Source organism: Taudactylus pleione, unplaced genomic scaffold (genome assembly GCF_031769625.1).
Source record: "Taudactylus pleione unplaced genomic scaffold, aTauple2 ptg001422l, whole genome shotgun sequence".
Lineage (NCBI taxonomy): Eukaryota > Metazoa > Chordata > Amphibia > Anura > Myobatrachidae > Taudactylus > Taudactylus pleione.
The window spans coordinates 743,436-770,144 of NW_028285821.1; positions in this window are offsets into that span (position 1 = coordinate 743,436).

The window sequence follows — 26,709 nt, forward strand, 5'->3', positions numbered from 1 at the left end:
CGGGCAGGGTCAGCAGGATAGCCTCGGGCAGGGTCAGCAGGATAGCCTCGGGCAGGGTTAGCAGGATAGCCTCGGGCAGGGTCAGCAGGATAGCCTCGGGCAGGGTCAGCAGGATATCCTCGGGCACACTTGAAGGGAGTTCCGTACCTCAGTGGGATAGCACTCCCAAAAGCCGCCAGTCTCTGTAGCCGCATCAATCCACAGGTCGTTATCTGTGCTTAAATGCTTGTTGCAAGATATTTCTATATAACATTAGCAACAATATATTTTGGGAAACTTTGCAAGTATTGATACTAACATGGGGCCTGATTCAGATCTGCATGCAATGCCGATATTTACGCAGCTTGAGCAGTTGTGTGTTAAAGTCGCACTACGCACGTGCAGCGATTGTTTTGCGATCTCACAGAAGATTCAGTCACAAAGTTAGTTACAGGTTAGTCAGCATTTGGGGGAGGTAATGGGGGGGGTTTAGAAAAACACAGGTGTGTCGGACCGTTTAAATACAGTTGGGGGGTAGGCAACTATGACGTGTAGTGAGGGTATTAGTGGGCAGTTATGTACATGTGTACAGAGGCGCAGAGAGGGGGTAGAGCGGGTACTAATTACCCGGGTCTGCCACTGCCCCTCTCCCTCTTATCTGTCAGCAGCCCAGCACACGCTGCAAATAGTGAGTTTTTTCTAAGGGGGCTTGGCCTTGCCTTCCGCAATCAGTCCATGCCTATGATAGTAATGGGGCCTCGGCTGGCTGTTTATGGCCCTGTGTGTGTAGAGGTAAACTGTACTTGCCAAATTTTAATTAATCTTTTCCGGGAGCAGCCTGGTCATCTCTGCTTCGGGCGGCGGGGGCCAGGCTACAGCCGTCATTCGGCCCCGCCCCCTTTGCTGGAAAGCCCGCGATTCATGGGTCTGCAAGGAACAGGCAGGGATAAACTACGCGATTCGCAATGTTTAGCTCCGCCCCCTGCATACAGACCCACAAATTTGTCCTAAAATCTCCCCATCATGCCCATTTCACAAGGAAGTTGGCGGGATGCGGGAGATGTGCCCACTCTTTCGGGGGTGCAGGGTGTTACACAAAAAATCGGGAGCCTCCTGTGAATCCCGGGAAAGTAGGCAAGTAGGTGTAGAAGGTGTATTAGGGGCCTGGTATGTACATGTGTAGTGTGTGTATTAGTGGCCTGGTATGTACATGTGTAGTGTGTGTATTAGTGGCCTGGTATGTACATGTGTAGTGTGTGTATTAGTGGCCTGATATAACATGTGTAGTGTGTGTGTTAGTGGCCTGGTATGTACATGTTTACTGTGTGTATTAGTGGCCTGGTATGTACATGTTTAGTGTGTGTATTAGTGGCCTGGTATGTACATGTGTAGTGTGTGTATTAGTGGCCTGGTATGTACATGTGTAGTGTGTGTATAAGTGGCCTGGTATATACATGTTTAGTGTGTGTATTAGTGGCCTGGTATGTACATGTTTAGTGTGTGTATTAGTGGCCTGGTATGAACATGTTTAGTGTGTGTATTAGTGGCCTGGTATGTACATGTGTAGTGTGTGTATAAGTGGCCTGGTATATACATGTTTAGTGTGTGTGTATTAGTGGCCTGGTATGTACATGTTTATTGTGTGTGTATTAGTGGCCTGGTATGTACATGTGTAGTGTGTGTATTAGTAGCCTGGTATGTACATGTGTAGTGTGTGTATTAGTAGCCTGGTATGTACATGTGTAGTGTGTGTATTAGTAGCCTGGTATGTACATGTGTAGTGTGTGTATTAGTGGCCTGGTATGTACATGTGTAGTGTGTGTATTAGTGGCCAGGTATGTACATGTGTAGTGTGTGTATTAGTGGCCTGGTATATACATGTTTAGTGTGTGTATTAGTGGCCTGGTATGTACATGTTTAGTGTGTGTATTAGTGGCCTGGTATGTACATGTTTAGTGTGTGTATTAGTGGCCTGGTATGTACATGTGTAGTGTGTGTATAAGTGGCCTGGTATATACATGTTTAGTGTGTGTGTATTAGTGGCCTGGTATGTACATGTTTATTGTGTGTGTATTAGTGGCCTGGTATGTACATGTGTAGTGTGTGTATTAGTGGCCTGGTATGTACATGTGTAGTGTGTGTATTAGTAGCCTGGTATGTGCATGTGATGTGTGTGTATTAGTGGCCTGGTATGTACATCTGAAGTGTGTGTATTAGTGGCCTGGTATGTACATGTGAAGTGTGTGTATTAGTGGCCTGGTATGTACATGTGAATTGTGTGTATTAGTGGCCTGGTATGTACATGTGTAGTGTGTGTATTAGGGGCCTGGTATGTACATGTGTAGTGTGTGTATTAGTGGCCTGGTATGTACATGTGTAGTGTGTGTATTAGTGGCCTGGTATGTACATGTGTAGTGTGTGTATTAGTGGCCTGGTATGTACATGTGTAGTGTGTGTATAAGTGGCCTGGTATATACATGTTTAGTGTGTGTGTATTAGTGGCCTGGTATGTACATGTGTAGTGTGTGTATTAGTGGCCTGGTATGTACATGTGTACTGTGTGTATAAGTGGCCTGGTATATACATGTTTAGTGTGTGTGTATTAGTGGCCTGGTATGTACATGTTATTGTGTGTGTATTAGTGGCCTGGTATGTACATGTGTAGTGTGTGTATTAGTGGCCTGGTATGTACATGTGTAGTGTGTGTATTAGTGGCCTGGTATGTACATGTGTAGTGTGTGTATAAGTGGCCTGGTATATACATGTTTAGTGTGTGTGTATTAGTGGCCTGGTATGTACATGTTATTGTGTGTGTATTAGTGGCCTTGTATGTACATGTGTATTGTGTGTAATAGTGGCCTGGTATGTACATATGTAGTGTGTGTATTAGTGGCCTGGTATGTACATGTGATGTGTGTGTATTAGTGGCCTGCTATGTACATGTGTAGTGTGTGCATTAGTGGCCTGATATGTACATGTGTAGTGTGTGTATTAGTGTCCTGGTATGTACATGTGTAGTGGGGGTATTAGCAGGCAGGTCTGTACATGTGTAGTGGGGGTCTTTGCAGGCAGGTCTGTACATGTGTAGTGGGGGTATTAGAGGGCAGGTCTGTACATGTGTAGTGGGGGTATTAGCAGGCAGGTCTGTACATGTGTAGTGGGGGTGTTAGCAGGCAGGTCTGTACATGTGTAGTGGGGGTATTAGCAGGCAGGTCTGTACATGTGTAGTGGGGGTATTAGCAGGCAGGTCTGTACATGTGTAGTGGGGGTATTAGCAGGCAGGTCTGTACATGTGTAATGGGGGTATTAGCAGGCAGGTCTGTACATGTGTAGTGATGGTATTAGCAGGCAGGTCGGTACATGTGTAGTGATGGTATTAGCAGGCAGGTCTGTACATGTGTAGTGGGGGTATTAGCAGGCAGGTCTGTACATGTGTAGTGATGGTATTAGCAGGCAGGTCGGTACATGTGTAGTGATGGTATTAGCAGGCAGGTCTGTACATGTGTAGTGATGGTATTAGCAGGCAGGTCTGTACATGTGTAGTGATGGTATTAGCAGGCAGGTCTGTACATGTGTAGTGATGGTATTAGCAGGCAGGTCTGTACATGTGTAGTGGGGGTATTAGCAGGCAGGTCTGTACATGTGTAGTGATGGTATTAGCAGGCAGGTCTGTACATGTGTAGTGTTGGTATTAGCAGGCAGGTCTGTACATGTGTAGTGTTGGTATTAGCAGGCAGGTCTGTACATGTGTAGTGGGGGTATTAGCAGGCAGGTCTGTTACATGTACAGTAGGGGTATTAGCAGACTAGATATAAAAAAAACAGCGCTTACCCAGATCAGGGAAACAGGTATTTATGCAGCAGTAAAAAAATACGTATTTGCCACCTCTTAACAACTATACAGAAAGGCAATATTACTGCGCTTAAATACCCATAAAGGTTATTAGGTTTTATTTACCCACACTTATAATAAAGTAAAAACATTACATACATAAAAATAAATACAGATGTATACACAGCCTAAAAAAAAAAATAATTACCAGGAGTTGATCAGACTCTATGTATAAAAAAGATTTGTAACTTTCCCAAGCAGGAAAAGATCCCCAATTTGGGGCCTTCGGAGTAAATCACAGGCCCCCATACTATAGTTTCAGTTCAGCGTATTGAACAATTGTGCACTTGATACATCCAAAATGATACATATTATATAAAAATAGGTTAATCTCATGTATCCAGCGGTATTATTGTACTTTGTATCCAAAAAGCTTCCTCACTTGCCGTAAACAATACAATGGGTTGTGGAAGTCCACCTCAGAATATTAATATAGTCAGTGCCGGTTTTATTCCAATCTAAGGCACCTATTTTCCAGCACCCCAGTTGATAGTGTGGGGCTGATGTAGATACTGGCAGTGTTAGTACTTGTGTCACCTCTCATCACCAGCCTCGGGCAGGGTCAGCAGGATAGCCTCGGGCACACTTTAAGGGAGTTCCGTACCTCAGTGGGATAGCCTCGGGCAGGGTCAGCAGGATAGCCTCGGGCAGGGTCAGCAGGATAGCCTCGGGCAGGGTCAGCAGGATAGCCTCGGGCAGGGTCAGCAGGATAGCCTCGGGCAGGGTCAGCAGGATAGCCTCGGGCAGGGTTAGCAGGATAGCCTCGGGCAGGGTCAGCAGGATAGCCTCGGGCAGGGTCAGCAGGATATCCTCGGGCACACTTGAAGGGAGTTCCGTACCTCAGTGGGATAGCACTCCCAAAAGCCGCCAGTCTCTGTAGCCGCATCAATCCACAGGTCGTTATCTGTGCTTAAATGCTTGTTGCAAGATATTTCTATATAACATTAGCAACAATATATTTTGGGAAACTTTGCAAGTATTGATACTAACATGGGGCCTGATTCAGATCTGCATGCAATGCCGATATTTACGCAGCTTGAGCAGTTGTGTGTTAAAGTCGCACTACGCACGTGCAGCGATTGTTTTGCGATCTCACAGAAGATTCAGTCACAAAGTTAGTTACAGGTTAGTCAGCATTTGGGGGAGGTAATGGGGGGGGTTTAGAAAAACACAGGTGTGTCGGACCGTTTAAATACAGTTGGGGGGTAGGCAACTATGACGTGTAGTGAGGGTATTAGTGGGCAGTTATGTACATGTGTACAGAGGCGCAGAGAGGGGGTAGAGCGGGTACTAATTACCCGGGTCCGCCACTGCCCCTCTCCCTCTTATCTGTCAGCAGCCCAGCACACGCTGCAAATAGTGAGTTTTTTCTAAGGGGGCTTGGCCTTGCCTTCCGCAATCAGTCCATGCCTATGATAGTAATGGGGCCTTGGCTGGCTGTTTATGGCCCTGTGTGTAGAGGTAAACTGTACTTGCCAAATTTTAATTAATCTTTTCCGGGAGCAGCCTGGTCATCTCTGCTTCGGGCGGCGGGGGCCAGGCTACAGCCGTCATTCGGCCCCGCCCCCTTTGCTGGAAAGCCCGCGATTCATGGGTCTGCAAGGAACAGGCAGGGATAAACTACGCGATTCGCAATGTTTAGCTCCGCCCCCTGCATACAGACCCACAAATTTGTCCTAAAATCTCCCCATCATGCCCATTTCACAAGGAAGTTGGCGGGATGTGGGAGATGTGCCCACTCTTTCGGGGGTGCAGGGTGTTACACAAAAAATCGGGAGCCTACTGTGAATCCCGGGAAAGTAGGCAAGTAGGTGTAGAAGGTGTATTAGGGGCCTGGTATGTACATGTGTAGTGTGTGTATTAGTGGCCTGGTATGTACATGTGTAGTGTATGTATTAGTGGCATGGTATGTACATGTGTAGTGTGTGTATTAGTGGCCTGATATAACATGTGTAGTGTGTGTATTAGTGGCCTGGTATGTACATGTTTACTGTGTGTATTAGTGGCCTGGTATGTACATGTTTAGTGTGTGTATTAGTGGCCTGGTATGTACATGTGTAGTGTGTGTATTAGTGGCCTGGTATGTACATGTGTAGTGTGTGTATAAGTGGCCTGGTATATACATGTTTAGTGTGTGTATTAGTGGCCTGGTATGTACATGTTTAGTGTGTGTATTAGTGGCCTGGTATGTACATGTTTAGTGTGTGTATTAGTGGCCTGGTATGTACATGTGTAGTGTGTGTACAAGTGGCCTGGTATATACATGTTTAGTGTGTGTGTATTAGTGGCCTGGTATGTACATGTTTATTGTGTGTGTATTAGTGGCCTGGTATGTACATGTGTAATGTGTGTATTAGTAGCCTGGTATGTACATGTGTAGTGTGTGTATTAGTAGCCTGGTATGTACATGTGTAGTGTGTGTATTAGTAGCCTGGTATGTACATGTGTAGTGTGTGTATTAGTGGCCTGGTATGTACATGTGTAGTGTGTGTATTAGTGGCCTGGTATGTACATGTGTAGTGTGTGTATTAGTGGCCTGGTATATACATGTTTAGTGTGTGTATTAGTGGCCTGGTATGTACATGTTTAGTGTGTGTATTAGTGGCCTGGTATGTACATGTTTAGTGTGTGTATTAGTGGCCTGGTATGTACATGTGTAGTGTGTGTATAAGTGGCCTGGTATATACATGTTTAGTGTGTGTGTATTAGTGGCCTGGTATGTACATGTTTATTGTGTGTGTATTAGTGGCCTGGTATGTACATGTGTAGTGTGTGTATTAGTGGCCTGGTATGTACATGTGTAGTGTGTGTATTAGTAGCCTGGTATGTGCATGTGATGTATGTGTATTAGTGGCCTGGTATGTACATCTGAAGTGTGTGTATTAGTGGCCTGGTATGTACATGTGAAGTGTGTGTATTAGTGGCCTGGTATGTACATGTGAATTGTGTGTATTAGTGGCCTGGTATGTACATGTGTAGTGTGTGTATTAGGGGCCTGGTATGTACATGTGTAGTGTGTGTATTAGTGGCCTGGTATGTACATGTGTAGTGTGTGTATTAGTGGCCTGGTATGTACCTGTGTAGTGTGTGTATTAGTGGCCTGGTATGTACATGTGTAGTGTGTGTATAAGTGGCCTGGTATATACATGTTTAGTGTGTGTGTATTAGTGGCCTGGTATGTACATGTGTAGTGTGTGTATTAGTGGCCTGGTATGTACATGTGTACTGTGTGTATAAGTGGCCTGGTATATACATGTTTAGTGTGTGTGTATTAGTGGCCTGGTATGTACATGTTATTGTGTGTGTATTAGTGGCCTGGTATGTACATGTGTAGTGTGTGTATTAGTGGCCTGGTATGTACATGTGTAGTGTGTGTATTAGTGGCCTGGTATGTACATGTGTAGTGTGTGTATTAGTGGCCTGGTATATACATGTTTAGTGTGTGTGTATTAGTGGCCTGGTATGTACATGTGTAGTGTGTGTATAAGTGGCCTGGTATATACATGTTTAGTGTGTGTGTATTAGTGGCCTGGTATGTACATGTTATTGTGTGTGTATTAGTGGCCTTGTATGTACATGTGTATTGTGTGTAATAGTGGCCTGGTATGTACATATGTAGTGTGTGTATTAGTGGCCTGGTATGTACATGTGATGTGTGTGTATTAGTGGCCTGCTATGTACATGTGTAGTGTGTGCATTAGTGGCCTGATATGTACATGTGTAGTGTGTGTATTTGTGGCCTGGTATGTACATGTGAAGTGTGTGTGTATTAGTGGCCTGGTATGTACATGTGTAGTGGAGGTGTGAGTGGCCTGGTATGTACATGTGTCATGTAGGGGGATATTAGAGGCCAGGTATGTACATGTGTGAGTGGCCTGGTATGTACATGTGTCAGGTATGAGGTATTAGAGGCCATGTATGTACATGTGTCATGTAGGGGGGTATTAGAGGCCAGGTATGTACATGTGTAGTGGAGGTGTGAGTGGGCTGGTATGTACATGTGTAGTGGAGGTGTGAGTGGCCTGGTATGTAAATGTGTCAGGTAGGAGGGTATTAGAGGCCAGGTATGTACATGTGTAGATGAGGTGTGAGTGGCCTTGTATGTACATGTGTCAGGTAGGGGGTTATTAGAGGCCAGGCATGTACATGTGTAGTGGAGGTGTGAGTGGCCTTATTTGTACATATGTCATGTAGGGGTGTATTAGAGGCCAGGTATGTATATATATCATGTAGGGGGGCATTTGAGGCCAGGTATGTAGTGTATATATGTCATGTAGAAGGGTTTTTTAGGCCAGGTATGTACATATGTCATGTAGGGGTGTATTAGAGGCCAGGTATGTATATATATCATGCAGGGGGGTATTAGAGGCCAGGTATGTACATATGTCATGTAGAGGGGTATTAGAGGCCAGGTATGTACATATGTCATGTAGAAGGGTATTAGAGGCCAGGTGTGGGTAGAGTAAGTCATTAAGGAGAGCTAAACTGAGCACAGGGCCTGATTCAGACCCACTCGCAAGCGCTATACGCTCGCAAGCAAGTCGATTGTTACGCAGTGCGCACGCGCAAGCGCAAAAAGCACTCGCTCCGGCGCTTGCATACAAAAGGGGTGGCTGTCGATGTCGCCCCGTTTGGAAGGCGGGCAGGGGGGGGTGGCTGGGCAAACGGAGATGTTTCTGCAGGAATGCCTGCTGTTTGTGGGCGGCCCTACTGACATCAGTCGTGATGTCAGTAGGTGGACTTCCTGCTCTATTAGAGCAGGAAGTCCACTGGGGCTTGCGGCAACAAAACCCTACTGCAAGGGTCTCGCCGCAACCCCGATGGTCGCGATGGTCTTGACCATCGCGACCATCACCTGGCCGCTCGCATAAGCTGTGGGTGGTCACCCGCAGCTATGCGAGAGGCCAGGAGGCCGCAACTTAAAAAACAAGCGCCCGCACTGATTCAGCGCAAGCGCTCGCTTTTTGCGAGCGCCTCTGAATCAGGCCCACAGTCTGCAGCGGTCTCCAATCACCTGTAACTGGGGCCTGATTCAGAGATGGATACGATCACAGCTGTGAAAGTATGGTAATGTTAGCAAAGATCACCCGACCATAAGGACACCCACTGCTGCCTTATACCTGCGTGCTATGACGCATACCTGTAACATCGAAGCACATCAGCGGCCATCTTACCCTTGCGTAAGGTCTGACCTGCCGCAGCCTTGGGCGCTCTTCTGACACGCAGAGCTGCGTATGCAATACCAGTGGCTAATTTATGCACGCCCATTTAATGGCATTTAAACTAACAGGCACACCAGCGCCTCGCCGATCACCCCCCCAACAACACCCCCAAATGCTCACTTCCTGTCAATCATTCTGCAATGGGTCCCCATGGCTTGCGTGACCGCCATGCGGCTTGTACACATGCGCAATGGCAAACAATAGCTCGATTTGCGTGAAAATTGCATTAGCGTCCGTCTCTGAATGAGGCCCTGACTCACTGGCTGAGGTATTCCCGCTTCTGCGTCTGTTCTAGCTTCTTCCGATGGTTTCTATGATAAATGAATCTTATTGATACTGAGAGTTTGTTTTGTTAGTAACTTAAAGCAAATTAAACAGATTTTCTTTTTCACACTTCCAAAAAATTCACCCAATATTTTTGTACTTACAGGAGAAAAGAGAAAAGAACCCCTGTGCCACTCAGGTGAGAGCAATATAAATGTCCCACTCAGGCAGGTATGGGGTCTGTGATCCGGAAACGATGGGAAGTAGGGTTCCCTGGAGAAGGATTTCAATTTAATTTGAAATACAGTATATAAAATGTACTATAATACACAATAACCCTGTTACCTCCCCCCTCCCCAATATATGATTTACAGTAGCTACTCTCCACTCAGAGATTGAAGGGGGTGACAACTGTGTACTTCTTATATGTTACTTTTTATTTTTACCCTAATTCTTGCAACTTTCCTCATAAAAATTCTGTGTGTGTATATCTAATACAATATATGGTCCCAGAGTACAGATGTGCACCTACCCTCAATACGCCACACAGTGCGACTTACCTTACCACGTTACTCTGCTAGCATCGGCCGTATCTAGGACGCATCAGCAGAATGTGCTGAGTAATGTGATATGTGACACCTGTATATATGTGTGCTCCTGAGTCTGTATATGGGAGACTGCGCTGAGTAATGTGATATGTGACACCTGTATATCTGTGTGCTCCTGAGTCTGTATATAGGAGACTGCGCTGAGTAATGTGATATGTGATACCTGTATATCTGTGTGCTCCTGAGTCTGTATATGGGAGACTGCGCTGAGTAATGTGATATGTGACACCTGTATATCTGTGTGCTCCTGTGTCTGTATATGAGAGACTGCGCTGAGTAATGTGATATGTGACACCTGTATATCTGTGTGCTCCTGAGTCTGTATATGGGAGACTGCGCTGAGTAATGTGATATGTGATACCTGTACATCTGTGTGCTCCTGAGTCTGTATATGGGAGACTGCGCTGAGTAATGTGACACCTGTATATATGTGTGCTCCTGAGTCTGTATATGGGAGATTGCGCTGAGTAATGTGATGTGTGACACCTGTATATCTGTGTGCTCCTGAGTCTGTATATGGGAGACTGCGCTGAGTAATGTGACACCTGTATATCTGTGTGCTCCTGAGTCTGTATATAGGAGACTGCGCTGAGTAATGTGACACCTGTATATCTGTGTGTTCCTGAGTCTGTATATGGGAGACTGCGCTGAGTAATGTGACACCTGTATATCTGTGTGCTCCTGAGTCTGTATATGGGAGACTGTGCTGAGTAATGTGATTTGTGACACCTGTATATCTGTGTGCTCCTGAGTCTGTATATAGGAGACTGCGCTGAGTAATGTGATATGTGATACCTGTATATCTGTGTGCTCCTGAGCCTGTATATGGGAGACTGCGCTGAGTAATGTGATATGTGACACCTGTATATCTGTGTGCTCCTGAGTCTGTATATGGGAGACGGCGCTGAGTAATGTGATATGTGACACCTGTATATCTGTGTGCTCCTGAGCCTGTATATGGGAGACTGCGCTGAGTAATGTGATATGTGACACCTGTATATCTGTGTGCTCCTGAGTCTGTATATGGGAGACTGTGCTGAGTAATGTGATGAGTGACACCTATATATCTGTGTGCTCCTGAGTCTGTATATGGAGACTGCGCTGAGTAATGTGATATGTGACACCTGTATATCTGTGTGCTCCTGAGTCTGTATATGGAGACTGCGCTGCGTAATGTGATATGTGACACCTGTATATCTGTGTGCTCCTGAGTCTGTATATGGGAGACTGTGCTGAGTAATGTGATGAGTGACACCTGTATATCTGTGTGCTCCTGAGTCTGTGTATGGGAGACTGTGCTGAGTAATGTGATATGTGATACCTGTATATCTGTGTGCTCCTGAGCCTATATATGGGAGACTGCGCTGAGTAATGTGATATGTGACACTTGTATATCTGTGTGCTCCTGAGTCTGTATATGGGAGACTGCGCTGAGTAATGTGATATGTGACACCTGTATATCTGTGTGCTCCTGAGTCTGTATATAGGAGACTATGCTGAGTAATGTGACACCTGTATATCTGTGTGCTCCTGAGTCTGTATATGGGAGACTGTGCTGAGTAATGTGATATGTGACACCTGTATATCTCTGTGCTCCTGAGTCTGTATATGGGAGACTGTGCTGAGTAATGTGATATGTGACAACTATATATCTGTGTGCTCCTGAGTCTGTATATAGGAGACTGCGCTGAGCAATGTGATATGTGACACCTGTATATCTGTGTGCTCCTGAGTCTGTATATGGGAGACGGCGCTGAGTAATGTGATATGTGACACCTGTATATCTGTGTGCTCCTGAGTCTGTATATGGGAGACTGCGCTGAGTAATGTGATATGTGACACCTTTGTATCTGTGTGCTCCTGAGTCTGTATATAGGAGACTGCGCTGAGCAATGTGATGTGTGACACCTGTATATCTGTGTGCCCCTGAGTCTGTATATGGGAGACTGTGCTGAGTAATGTGATGAGTGACACCTGTATATCTGTGTGCTCCTGAGTCTGTATATGGGAGACTGTGCTGAGTAATGTGATGAGTGACACCTGTATATCTGTGTGCTCCTGAGTCTGTATATGGAGACTGCGCTGAGTAATGTGATATGTGACACCTGTATATCTGTGTGCTCCTGAGTCTGTATATGGAGACTGCGCTGCGTAATGTGATATGTGACACCTGTATATCTGTGTGCTCCTGAGTCTGTATATGGAGACTGTGCTGAGTAATGTGATATGTGACACCTGTATATCTGTGAGCTCCTGAGTCTGTATATGGGAGACTGCGCTGAGTAATGTGATATGTGACACCTGTATATCTGTGTGCTCCTGAGTCTGTATATGGAGACTGTGCTGAGTAATGTGATATGTGACACCTGTATATCTGTGAGCTCCTGAGTCTGTATATAGGAGACTGTGCTGAGTAATGTGATATGTGACACCTGTGTATCTGTGTGCTCCTGAGTCTGCATATGGAGACTGTGCTGAGTAATGTGATATGTGACACCTGTATATCTGTGTGCTCCTGAGTCTGTATATAGGAGACTGCGCTGAGTAATGTGATATTTGACACCTGTATATCTGTGTGCTCCTGAGTCTGTATATGAGAGACTGCGCTGAGTAATGTGATATGTGACACCTGTATATCTGTGTGCTCCTGAGTCTGTATATAGGAGACTGTGCTGAGTGATGTGATATGTGACACCTGTATATCTGTGTGCTCCTGTGTCTGTATATGGAGACTGTGCTGAGTGATGTGATATGTGACACCTGTATATCTGTGTGCTCCTGAGTCTGTATATGGGAGACTGCGCTGAGTAATGTGATATGTGACACCTGTATATCTGTGTGCTCCTGAGTCTGTATATAGGAGACTGCGCTGAGTAATGTGATATGTCACACCTGTATATCTGTGTGCTCCTGAGTCTGTATATAGGAGACTGCGCTGAGTAATGTGACAGCTGTATATCTGTGTGCTCCTGAGTCTGTGTATGGGAGACTGCGCTGAGTAATGTGATATGTGACACCTGTATATCTGTGTGCTCCTGAGTCTGTATATAGGAGACTCCGCTGAGTAATGTGATATGCGACACCTGTATATCTGTGTGCTCCTGAGTCTGTATATAGGAGACTGCGCTGAGTAATGGGATATGCGACCCCTGTATATCTGTGTGCTCCTGAGTCTGTATATGGGAGACTGCGCTGAGTAATGAGATATGTGACACCTGTATATCTGTGTGCTCCTGAGTCTGTATATGGGAGACTGCGCTGAGTAATGTGATATGTGACACCTGTATATCTGTGTGCTCCTGAGTATGTATATGGGAGACTGCGCTGAGTAATGTGATATGTGACACCTGTATATCTGTGTGCTCCTAAGTCTGTATATGGGAGACTACGCTGAGTAATGTGATATGTGACACCTGTATATCTGTGTGCTCCTGAGTATGTATATGGGAGACTGCGCTGAGTAATGTGATATGTGACACCTGTATATCTGTGTGCTCCTGAGTCTGTATATAGGAGACTGCGCTGAGTAATGTGATATGTGACACCTGTATATCTGTGTGCTCCTGAGTCTGTATATAGGAGACTGCGCTGAGTAATTTGACAGCTGTATATCTGTGTGCTCCTGAGTCTGTGTATGGGAGACTGCACTGAGTAATGTGATATGTGACACCTGTATATCTGTGTGCTCCTGAGTCTGTATATAGGAGACTCTGCTGAGTAATGTGATATGCGACACCTGTATATCTGTGTGCTCCTGAGTCTGTATATAGGAGACTGCGCTGAGTAATGGGATATGCGACCCCTGTATATCTGTGTGCTCCTGAGTCTGTATATGGGAGACTGCGCTGAGTAAAGAGATATGTGACACCTGTATATCTGTGTGCTCCTGAGTCTGTATATGGGAGACTGCGCTGAGTAATGTGATATGTGACACCTGTATATCTGTGTGCTCCTGAGTATGTATATGGGAGACTGCGCTGAGTAATGTGATGAGTGACACTTGTATATCTGTGTGCTCCTGAGTCTGTATATGGGAGACTGTGCTGAGTAATGTGATGAGTGACACCTATATATCTGTGTGCTCCTGAGTCTGTATATGGAGACTGCGCTGAGTAATGTGATACGTGACACCTGTATATCTGTGTGCTCCTGAGTCTGTATATGGAGACTGCGCTGCGTAATGTGATATGTGACACCTGTATATCTGTGTGCTCCTGAGTCTGTATATGGGAGACTGTGCTGAGTAATGTGATGAGTGACACCTGTATATCTGTGTGCTCCTGAGTCTGTGTATGGGAGACTGTGCTGAGTAATGTGATATGTGATACCTGTATATCTCTGTGCTCCTGAGTCTGTATATAGGAGACTGCGCTGAGTAATGTGATATGTCACACCTGTATATCTGTGTGCTCCTGAGTCTGTATATAGGAGACTGCGCTGAGTAATGTGACAGCTGTATATCTGTGTGCTCCTGAGTCTGTGTATGGGAGACTGCGCTGAGTAATGTGATATGTGACACCTGTATATCTGTGTGCTCCTGAGTCTGTATATAGGAGACTCCGCTGAGTAATGTGATATGCGACACCTGTATATCTGTGTGCTCCTGAGTCTGTATATAGGAGACTGCGCTGAGTAATGGGATATGCGACCCCTGTATATCTGTGTGCTCCTGAGTCTGTATATGGGAGACTGCGCTGAGTAATGAGATATGTGACACCTGTATATCTGTGTGCTCCTGAGTCTGTATATGGGAGACTGCGCTGAGTAATGTGATATGTGACACCTGTATATCTGTGTGCTCCTGAGTATGCATATGGGAGACTGCGCTGAGTAATGTGATATGTGACACCTGTATATCTGTGTGCTCCTAAGTCTGTATATGGGAGACTACGCTGAGTAATGTGATATGTGACACCTGTATATCTGTGTGCTGCTGAGTATGTATATGGGAGACTGCGCTGAGTAATGTGATATGTGACACCTGTATATCTGTGTGCTCCTGAGTCTGTATATAGGAGACTGCGCTGAGTAATGTGATATGTGACACCTGTATATCTGTGTGCTCCTGAGTCTGTATATAGGAGACTGCGCTGAGTAATGTGACAGCTGTATATCTGTGTGCTCCTGAGTCTGTGTATGGGAGACTGCGCTGAGTAATGTGATATGTGACACCTGTATATCTGTGTGCTCCTGAGTCTGTATATAGGAGACTGCGCTGAGTAATGTGATATGTGATACCTGTATATCTGTGTGCTCCTGAGCCTGTATATGGGAGACTGCGCTGAGTAATGTGATATGTGACACCTGTATATCTGTGTGCTCCTGAGTCTGTATATGGGAGACGGCGCTGAGTAATGTGATATGTGACACCTGTATATCTGTGTGCTCCTGAGCCTGTATATGGGAGACTGCGCTGAGTAATGTGATATGTGACACCTGTGTATCTGTGTGCTCCTGAGTCTGTATATAGGAGACTGCGCTGAGCAATGTGATGTGTGACACCTGTATATCTGTGTGCCCCTGAGTCTGTATATGGGAGATTGTGCTGAGTAATGTGATGAGTGACACCTGTATATCTGTGTGCTCCTGAGTCTGTATATGGGAGACTGTGCTGAGTAATGTGATGAGTGACACCTATATATCTGTGTGCTCCTGAGTCTGTATATGGAGACTGCGCTGAGTAATGTGATATGTGACACCTGTATATCTGTGTGCTCCTGAGTCTGTATATGGAGACTGCGCTGCGTAATGTGATATGTGACACCTGTATATCTGTGTGCTCCTGAGTCTGTATATGGGAGACTGTGCTGAGTAATGTGATGAGTGACACCTGTATATCTGTGTGCTCCTGAGTCTGTGTATGGGAGACTGTGCTGAGTAATGTGATATGTGATACCTGTATATCTGTGTGCTCCTGAGCCTATATATGGGAGACTGCGCTGAGTAATGTGATATGTGACACTTGTATATCTGTGTGCTCCTGAGTCTGTATATGGGAGACTGCGCTGAGTAATGTGATATGTGACACCTGTATATCTGTGTGCTCCTGAGTCTGTATATAGGAGACTATGCTGAGTAATGTGACACCTGTATATCTGTGTGCTCCTGAGTCTGTATATGGGAGACTGTGCTGAGTAATGTGATATGTGACACCTGTATATCTCTGTGCTCCTGAGTCTGTATATGGGAGACTGTGCTGAGTAATGTGATATGTGACAACTATATATCTGTGTGCTCCTGAGTCTGTATATAGGAGACTGCGCTGAGCAATGTGATATGTGACACCTGTATATCTGTGTGCTCCTGAGTCTGTATATGGGAGACGGCGCTGAGTAATGTGATATGTGACACCTGTATATCTGTGTGCTCCTGAGCCTGTATATGGGAGACTGCGCTGAGTAATGTGATATGTGACACCTTTGTATCTGTGTGCTCCTGAGTCTGTATATAGGAGACTGCGCTGAGCAATGTGATGTGTGACACCTGTATATCTGTGTGCCCCTGAGTCTGTATATGGGAGACTGCGCTGAGTAATGTGATATGTGACACCTGTATATCTGTGTGCTCCTGAGTCTGTATATAGGAGACTGCGCTGAGTAATGTGATATGTGACACCTGTATATCTGTGTGCTCCTGAGTCTGTATATAGGAGACTGCGCTGAGTAATTTGACAGCTGTATATCTGTGTGCTCCTGAGTCTGTGTATGGGAGACTGCACTGAGTAATGTGATATGTGACACCTGTATATCTGTGTGCTCCTGAGTCTGTATATAGGAGACTCTGCTGAGTAATGTGATATGCGACACCTGTATATCTGTGTGCTCCTGAGTCTGTATATAGGAGACTGCGCTGAGTAATGGGATATGCGACCCCTGTATATCTGTGTGCTCCTGAGTCTGTATATGGGAGACTGCGCTGAGTAAAGAGATATGTGACACCTGTATATCTGTGTGCTCCTGAGTCTGTATATGGGAGACTGCGCTGAGTAATGTGATATGTGACACCTGTATATCTGTGTGCTCCTGAGTATGTATATGGGAGACTGCGCTGAGTAATGTGATGAGTGACACTTGTATATCTGTGTGCTCCTGAGTCTGTATATGGGAGACTGTGCTGAGTAATGTGATGAGTGACACCTATATATCTGTGTGCTCCTGAGTCTGTATATGGAGACTGCGCTGAGTAATGTGATACGTGACACCTGTATATCTGTGTGCTCCTGAGTCTGTATATGGAGACTGCGCTGCGTAATGTGATATGTGACACCTGTATATCTGTGTGCTCCTGAGTCTGTATATGGGAGACTGTGCTGAGTAATGTGATGAGTGACACCTGTATATCTGTGTGCTCCTGAGTCTGTGTATGGGAGACTGTGCTGAGTAATGTGATATGTGATACCTGTATATCTCTGTGCTCCTGAGTCTGTATATAGGAGACTGCGCTGAGTAATGTGATATGTCACACCTGTATATCTGTGTGCTCCTGAGTCTGTATATAGGAGACTGCGCTGAGTAATGTGACAGCTGTATATCTGTGTGCTCCTGAGTCTGTGTATGGGAGACTGCGCTGAGTAATGTGATATGTGACACCTGTATATCTGTGTGCTCCTGAGTCTGTATATAGGAGACTCCGCTGAGTAATGTGATATGCGACACCTGTATATCTGTGTGCTCCTGAGTCTGTATATAGGAGACTGCGCTGAGTAATGGGATATGCGACCCCTGTATATCTGTGTGCTCCTGAGTCTGTATATGGGAGACTGCGCTGAGTAATGAGATATGTGACACCTGTATATCTGTGTGCTCCTGAGTCTGTATATGGGAGACTGCGCTGAGTAATGTGATATGTGACACCTGTATATCTGTGTGCTCCTGAGTATGCATATGGGAGACTGCGCTGAGTAATGTGATATGTGACACCTGTATATCTGTGTGCTCCTAAGTCTGTATATGGGAGACTACGCTGAGTAATGTGATATGTGACACCTGTATATCTGTGTGCTGCTGAGTATGTATATGGGAGACTGCGCTGAGTAATGTGATATGTGACACCTGTATATCTGTGTGCTCCTGAGTCTGTATATAGGAGACTGCGCTGAGTAATGTGATATGTGACACCTGTATATCTGTGTGCTCCTGAGTCTGTATATAGGAGACTGCGCTGAGTAATGTGACAGCTGTATATCTGTGTGCTCCTGAGTCTGTGTATGGGAGACTGCGCTGAGTAATGTGATATGTGACACCTGTATATCTGTGTGCTCCTGAGTCTGTATATAGGAGACTGCGCTGAGTAATGTGATATGTGATACCTGTATATCTGTGTGCTCCTGAGCCTGTATATGGGAGACTGCGCTGAGTAATGTGATATGTGACACCTGTATATCTGTGTGCTCCTGAGTCTGTATATGGGAGACGGCGCTGAGTAATGTGATATGTGACACCTGTATATCTGTGTGCTCCTGAGCCTGTATATGGGAGACTGCGCTGAGTAATGTGATATGTGACACCTGTGTATCTGTGTGCTCCTGAGTCTGTATATAGGAGACTGCGCTGAGCAATGTGATGTGTGACACCTGTATATCTGTGTGCCCCTGAGTCTGTATATGGGAGATTGTGCTGAGTAATGTGATGAGTGACACCTGTATATCTGTGTGCTCCTGAGTCTGTATATGGGAGACTGTGCTGAGTAATGTGATGAGTGACACCTATATATCTGTGTGCTCCTGAGTCTGTATATGGAGACTGCGCTGAGTAATGTGATATGTGACACCTGTATATCTGTGTGCTCCTGAGTCTGTATATGGAGACTGCGCTGCGTAATGTGATATGTGACACCTGTATATCTGTGTGCTCCTGAGTCTGTATATGGGAGACTGTGCTGAGTAATGTGATGAGTGACACCTGTATATCTGTGTGCTCCTGAGTCTGTGTATGGGAGACTGTGCTGAGTAATGTGATATGTGATACCTGTATATCTGTGTGCTCCTGAGCCTATATATGGGAGACTGCGCTGAGTAATGTGATATGTGACACTTGTATATCTGTGTGCTCCTGAGTCTGTATATGGGAGACTGCGCTGAGTAATGTGATATGTGACACCTGTATATCTGTGTGCTCCTGAGTCTGTATATAGGAGACTATGCTGAGTAATGTGACACCTGTATATCTGTGTGCTCCTGAGTCTGTATATGGGAGACTGTGCTGAGTAATGTGATATGTGACACCTGTATATCTCTGTGCTCCTGAGTCTGTATATGGGAGACTGTGCTGAGTAATGTGATATGTGACAACTATATATCTGTGTGCTCCTGAGTCTGTATATAGGAGACTGCGCTGAGCAATGTGATATGTGACACCTGTATATCTGTGTGCTCCTGAGTCTGTATATGGGAGACGGCGCTGAGTAATGTGATATGTGACACCTGTATATCTGTGTGCTCCTGAGCCTGTATATGGGAGACTGCGCTGAGTAATGTGATATGTGACACCTTTGTATCTGTGTGCTCCTGAGTCTGTATATAGGAGACTGCGCTGAGCAATGTGATGTGTGACACCTGTATATCTGTGTGCCCCTGAGTCTGTATATGGGAGACTGTGCTGAGTAATGTGATGAGTGACACCTGTATATATGTGTGCTCCTGAGTCTGTATATGGGAGACTGTGCTGAGTAATGTGATGAGTGACACCTGTATATCTGTGTGCTCCTGAGTCTGTATATGGAGACTGCGCTGAGTAATGTGATATGTGACACCTGTATATCTGTGTGCTCCTGAGTCTGTATATGGAGACTGCGCTGCGTAATGTGATATGTGACACCTGTATATCTGTGTGCTCCTGAGTCTGTATATGGAGACTGTGCTGAGTAATGTGATATGTGACACCTGTATATCTGTGAGCTCCTGAGTCTGTATATGGGAGACTGCGCTGAGTAATGTGATATGTGACACCTGTATATCTGTGTGCTCCTGAGTCTGTATATGGAGACTGTGCTGAGTAATGTGATATGTGACACCTGTATATCTGTGAGCTCCTGAGTCTGTATATAGGAGACTGTGCTGAGTAATGTGATATGTGACACCTGTGTATCTGTGTGCTCCTGAGTCTGCATATGGAGACTGTGCTGAGTAATGTGATATGTGACACCTGTATATCTGTGTGCTCCTGAGTCTGTATATAGGAGACTGCGCTGAGTAATGTGATATTTGACACCTGTATATCTGTGTGCTCCTGAGTCTGTATATGAGAGACTGCGCTGAGTAATGTGATATGTGACACCTGTATATCTGTGTGCTCCTGAGTCTGTATATAGGAGACTGTGCTGAGTGATGTGATATGTGACACCTGTATATCTGTGTGCTCCTGTGTCTGTATATGGAGACTGTGCTGAGTGATGTGATATGTGACACCTGTATATCTGTGTGCTCCTGAGTCTGTATATGGGAGACTGCGCTGAGTAATGTGATATGTGACACCTGTATATCTGTGTGCTCCTGAGTCTGTATATAGGAGACTGCGCTGAGTAATGTGATATGTCACACCTGTATATCTGTGTGCTCCTGAGTCTGTATATAGGAGACTGCACTGAGTAATGTGACAGCTGTATATCTGTGTGCTCCTGAGTCTGTGTATGGGAGACTGCGCTGAGTAATGTGATATGTGACACCTGTATATCTGTGTGCTCCTGAGTCTGTATATAGGAGACTCCGCTGAGTAATGTGATATGCGACACCTGTATATCTGTGTGCTCCTGAGTCTGTATATAGGAGACTGCGCTGAGTAATGGGATATGCGACCCCTGTATATCTGTGTGCTCCTGAGTCTGTATATGGGAGACTGCGCTGAGTAATGAGATATGTGACACCTGTATATCTGTGTGCTCCTGAGTCTGTATATGGGAGACTGCGCTGAGTAATGTGATATGTGACACCTGTATATCTGTGTGCTCCTAAGTCTGTATATGGGAGACTACGCTGAGTAATGTGATATGTGACACCTGTATATCTGTGTGCTCCTGAGTATGTATATGGGAGACTGCGCTGAGTAATGTGATATGTGACACCTGTATATCTGTGTGCTCCTGAGTCTGTATATGAGAGACTGCGCTGAGTAATGTGATATGTGACACCTGTATATCTGTGTGCTCCTGAGTCTGTATATAGGAGACTGTGCTGAGTGATGTGATATGTGACACCTATATATCTGTGTGCTCCTGTGTCTGTATATGGAGACTGTGCTGAGTGATGTGATATGTGACACCTGTATATCTGTGTGCTCCTGAGTATGTATATGGGAGATTGCGCTGAGTAATGTGATATGTGACACCTGTATATCTGTGTGCTCCTGAGTCTGTATATGAGAGACTGCGCTGAGTAATGTGATATGTGACACCTGTATATCTGTGTGCTCCTGAGTCTGTATATAGGAGACTGTGCTGAGTGATGTGATATGTGACACCTGTATATCTGTGTGCTCCTGTGTCTGTATATGGAGACTGTGCTGAGTGATGTGATATGTGACACCTGTATATCTGTGTGCTCCTGAGTCTGTATATGGGAGACTGCGCTGAGTAATGTGATATGTGACACCTGTATATCTGTGTGCTCCTGAGTCTGTATATAGGAGACTGCGCTGAGTAATGTGATATGTCACACCTGTATATCTGTGTGCTCCTGAGTCTGTATATAGGAGACTGCGCTGAGTAATGTGACAGCTGTATATCTGTGTGCTCCTGAGTCTGTGTATGGGAGACTGCGCTGAGTAATGTGATATGTAACACCTGTATATCTGTGTGCTCCTGAGTCTGTATATAGGAGACTCCGCTGAGTAATGTGATATGCGACACCTGTATATCTGTGTGCTCCTGAGTCTGTATATAGGAGACTGCGCTGAGTAATGGGATATGCGACCCCTGTATATCTGTGTGCTCCTGAGTCTGTATATGGGAGACTGCGCTGAGTAATGAGATATGTGACACCTGTATATCTGTGTGCTCCTGAGTCTGTATATGGGAGACTGCGCTGAGTAATGTGATATGTGACACCTGTATATCTGTGTGCTCCTAAGTCTGTATATGGGAGACTACGCTGAGTAATGTGATATGTGACACCTGTATATCTGTGTGCTCCTGAGTATGTATATGGGAGACTGCGCTGAGTAATGTGATATGTGACACCTGTATATCTGTGTGCTCCTGAGTCTGTATATAGGAGACTGCGCTGAGTAATGTGATATGTGACACCTGTATATCTGTGTGCTCCTGAGTCTGTATATAGGAGACTGCGCTGAGTAATGTGACAGCTGTATATCTGTGTGCTCCTGAGTCTGTGTATGGGAGACTGCGCTGAGTAATGTGATATGTGACACCTGTATATCTGTGTGCTCCTGAGTCTGTATATAGGAGACTCTGCTGAGTAATGTGATATGCGACACCTGTATATCTGTGTGCTCCTGAGTCTGTATATAGGAGACTGCGCTGAGTAATGGGATATGCGACCCCTGTATATCTGTGTGCTCCTGAGTCTGTATATGGGAGACTGCGCTGAGTAATGAGATATGTGACACCTGTATATCTGTGTGCTCCTGAGTCTGTATATGGGAGACTGCGCTGAGTAATGTGATATGTGTCACCTGTATATCTGTGTGCTCCTGAGTATGTATATGGGAGACTGCGCTGAGTAATGTGATGAGTGACACCTGTATATCTGTGTGCTCCTGAGTCTGTATATGGGAGACTGTGCTGAGTAATGTGATGAGTGACACCTATATATCTGTGTGCTCCTGAGTCTGTATATGGAGACTGCGCTGAGTAATGTGATACGTGACACCTGTATATCTGTGTGCTCCTGAGTCTGTATATGGAGACTGCGCTGCGTAATGTGATATGTGACACCTGTATATCTGTGTGCTCCTGAGTCTGTATATGGGAGACTGTGCTGAGTAATGTGATGAGTGACACCTGTATATCTGTGTGCTCCTGAGTCTGTGTATGGGAGACTGTGCTGAGTAATGTGATATGTGATACCTGTATATCTCTGTGCTCCTGAGTCTGTATATAGGAGACTGCGCTGAGTAATGTGATATGTCACACCTGTATATCTGTGTGCTCCTGAGTCTGTATATAGGAGACTGCGCTGAGTAATGTGACAGCTGTATATCTGTGTGCTCCTGAGTCTGTGTATGGGAGACTGCGCTGAGTAATGTGATATGTGACACCTGTATATCTGTGTGCTCCTGAGTCTGTATATAGGAGACTCCGCTGAGTAATGTGATATGCGACACCTGTATATCTGTGTGCTCCTGAGTCTGTATATAGGAGACTGCGCTGAGTAATGGGATATGCGACCCCTGTATATCTGTGTGCTCCTGAGTCTGTATATGGGAGACTGCGCTGAGTAATGAGATATGTGACACCTGTATATCTGTGTGCTCCTGAGTCTGTATATGGGAGACTGCGCTGAGTAATGTGATATGTGACACCTGTATATCTGTGTGCTCCTGAGTATGCATATGGGAGACTGCGCTGAGTAATGTGATATGTGACACCTGTATATCTGTGTGCTCCTAAGTCTGTATATGGGAGACTACGCTGAGTAATGTGATATGTGACACCTGTATATCTGTGTGCTGCTGAGTATGTATATGGGAGACTGCGCTGAGTAATGTGATATGTGACACCTGTATATCTGTGTGCTCCTGAGTCTGTATATAGGAGACTGCGCTGAGTAATGTGATATGTGACACCTGTATATCTGTGTGCTCCTGAGTCTGTATATAGGAGACTGCGCTGAGTAATGTGACAGCTGTATATCTGTGTGCTCCTGAGTCTGTGTATGGGAGACTGCGCTGAGTAATGTGATATGTGACACCTGTATATCTGTGTGCTCCTGAGTCTGTATATAGGAGACTCCGCTGAGTAATGTGATATGCGACACCTGTATATCTGTGTGCTCCTGAGTCTGTATATAGGAGACTGCGCTGAGTAATGGGATATGCGACCCCTGTATATCTGTGTGCTCCTGAGTCTGTATATGGGAGACTGCGCTGAGTAATGAGATATGTGACACCTGTATATCTGTGTGCTCCTGAGTCTGTATATGGGAGACTGCGCTGAGTAATGTGATATGTGACACCTGTATATCTGTGTGCTCCTGAGTATGTATATGGGAGACTGCGCTGAGTAATGTGATGAGTGACACCTGTATATCTGTGTGCTCCTGAGTCTGTATATGGGAGACTGTGCTGAGTAATGTGATGAGTGACACCTATATATCTGTGTGCTCCTGAGTCTGTATATGGAGACTGCGCTGAGTAATGTGATACGTGACACCTGTATATCTGTGTGCTCCTGAGTCTGTATATGGAGACTGCGCTGCGTAATGTGATATGTGACACCTGTATATCTGTGTGCTCCTGAGTCTGTATATGGGAGACTGTGCTGAGTAATGTGATGAGTGACACCTGTATATCTGTGTTCTCCTGAGTCTGTATATGGGAGACTGTGCTGAGTAATGTGATATGTGACACCTGTATATCTGTGTGCTCCTGAGTCTGTATATAGGAGACTGCGCTGAGCAATGTGATATGTGACACCAGTATATCTGTGTGCTCCTGAGTCTGTATATGGGAGACGGCGCTGAGTAATGTGATATGTGACACCTGTATATCTGTGTGCTCCTGAGCCTGTATATGGGAGACTGCGCTGAGTAATGTGATATGTGACACCTGTGTATCTGTGTGCTCCTGAGTCTGTATATAGGAGACTGCGCTGAGCAATGTGATGTGTGACACCTGTATATCTGTGTGCCCATGAGTCTGTATATGGGAGATTGTGCTGAGTAATGTGATGAGTGACACCTGTATATCTGTGTGCTCCTGAGTCTGTATATGGGAGACTGTGCTGAGTAATGTGATGAGTGACACCTATATATCTGTGTGCTCCTGAGTCTGTATATGGAGACTGCGCTGAGTAATGTGATATGTGACACCTGTATATCTGTGTGCTCCTGAGTCTGTATATGGAGACTGCGCTGCGTAATGTGATATGTGACACCTGTATATCTGTGTGCTCCTGAGTCTGTATATGGGAGACTGTGCTGAGTAATGTGATGAGTGACACCTGTATATCTGTGTGCTCCTGAGTCTGTGTATGGGAGACTGTGCTGAGTAATGTGATTTGTGATACCTGTATATCTGTGTGCTCCTGAGCCTGTATATGGGAGACTGCGCTGAGTAATGTGATATGTGACACTTGTATATCTGTGTGCTCCTGAGTCTGTATATGGGAGACTGCGCTGAGTAATGTGATATGTGACACCTGTATATCTGTGTGCTCCTGAGTCTGTATATAGGAGACTATGCTGAGTAATGTGACACCTGTATATCTGTGTGCTCCTGAGTCTGTATATGGGAGACTGTGCTGAGTAATGTGATATGTGACACCTGTATATCTCTGTGCTCCTGAGTCTGTATATGGGAGACTGTGCTGAGTAATGTGATATGTGACAACTATATATCTGTGTGCTCCTGAGTCTGTATATAGGAGACTGCGCTGAGCAATGTGATATGTGACACCTGTATATCTGTGTGCTCCTGAGTCTGTATATGGGAGACGGCGCTGAGTAATGTGATATGTGACACCTGTATATCTGTGTGCTCCTGAGCCTGTATATGGGAGACTGCGCTGAGTAATGTGATATGTGACACCTTTGTATCTGTGTGCTCCTGAGTCTGTATATAGGAGACTGCGCTGAGCAATGTGATGTGTGACACCTGTATATCTGTGTGCCCCTGAGTCTGTATATGGGAGACTGTGCTGAGTAATGTGATGAGTGACACCTGTATATCTGTGTGCTCCTGAGTCTGTATATGGGAGACTGTGCTGAGTAATGTGATGAGTGACACCTGTATATCTGTGTGCTCCTGAGTCTGTATATGGAGACCGCGCTGAGTAATGTGATATGTGACACCTGTATATCTGTGTGCTCCTGAGACTGTATATGGAGACTGCGCTGCGTAATGTGATATGTGACACCTGTATATCTGTGTGCTCCTGAGTCTGTATATGGAGACTGTGCTGAGTAATGTGATATGTGACACCTGTATATCTGTGAGCTCCTGAGTCTGTATATGGGAGACTGTGCTGAGTAATGTGATATGTGACACCTGTGTATCTGTGTGCTCCTGAGTCTGAATATGGAGACTGTGCTGAGTAATGTGATATGTGACACCTGTATATCTGTGTGCTCCTGAGTCTGTATATAGGAGACTGCGCTGAGTAATGTGATATGTGACACCTGTATATCTGTGTGCTCCTGAGTCTGTATATGAGAGACTGCGCTGAGTAATGTGATATGTGACACCTGTATATCTGTGTGCTCCTGAGTCTGTATATAGGAGACTGTGCTGAGTGATGTGATATGTGACACCTGTATATCTGTGTGCTCCTGTGTCTGTATATGGAGACTGTGCTGAGTGATGTGATATGTGACACCTGTATATCTGTGTGCTCCTGAGTCTGTATATGGGAGACTGCGCTGAGTAATGTGATATGTGACACCTGTATATCTGTGTGCTCCTGAGTCTGTATATAGGAGACTGCGCTGAGTAATGTGATATGTCACACCTGTATATCTGTGTGCTCCTGAGTCTGTATATAGGAGACTGCGCTGAGTAATGTGACAGCTGTATATCTGTGTGCTCCTGAGTCTGTGTATGGGAGACTGCGCTGAGTAATGTGATATGTGACAC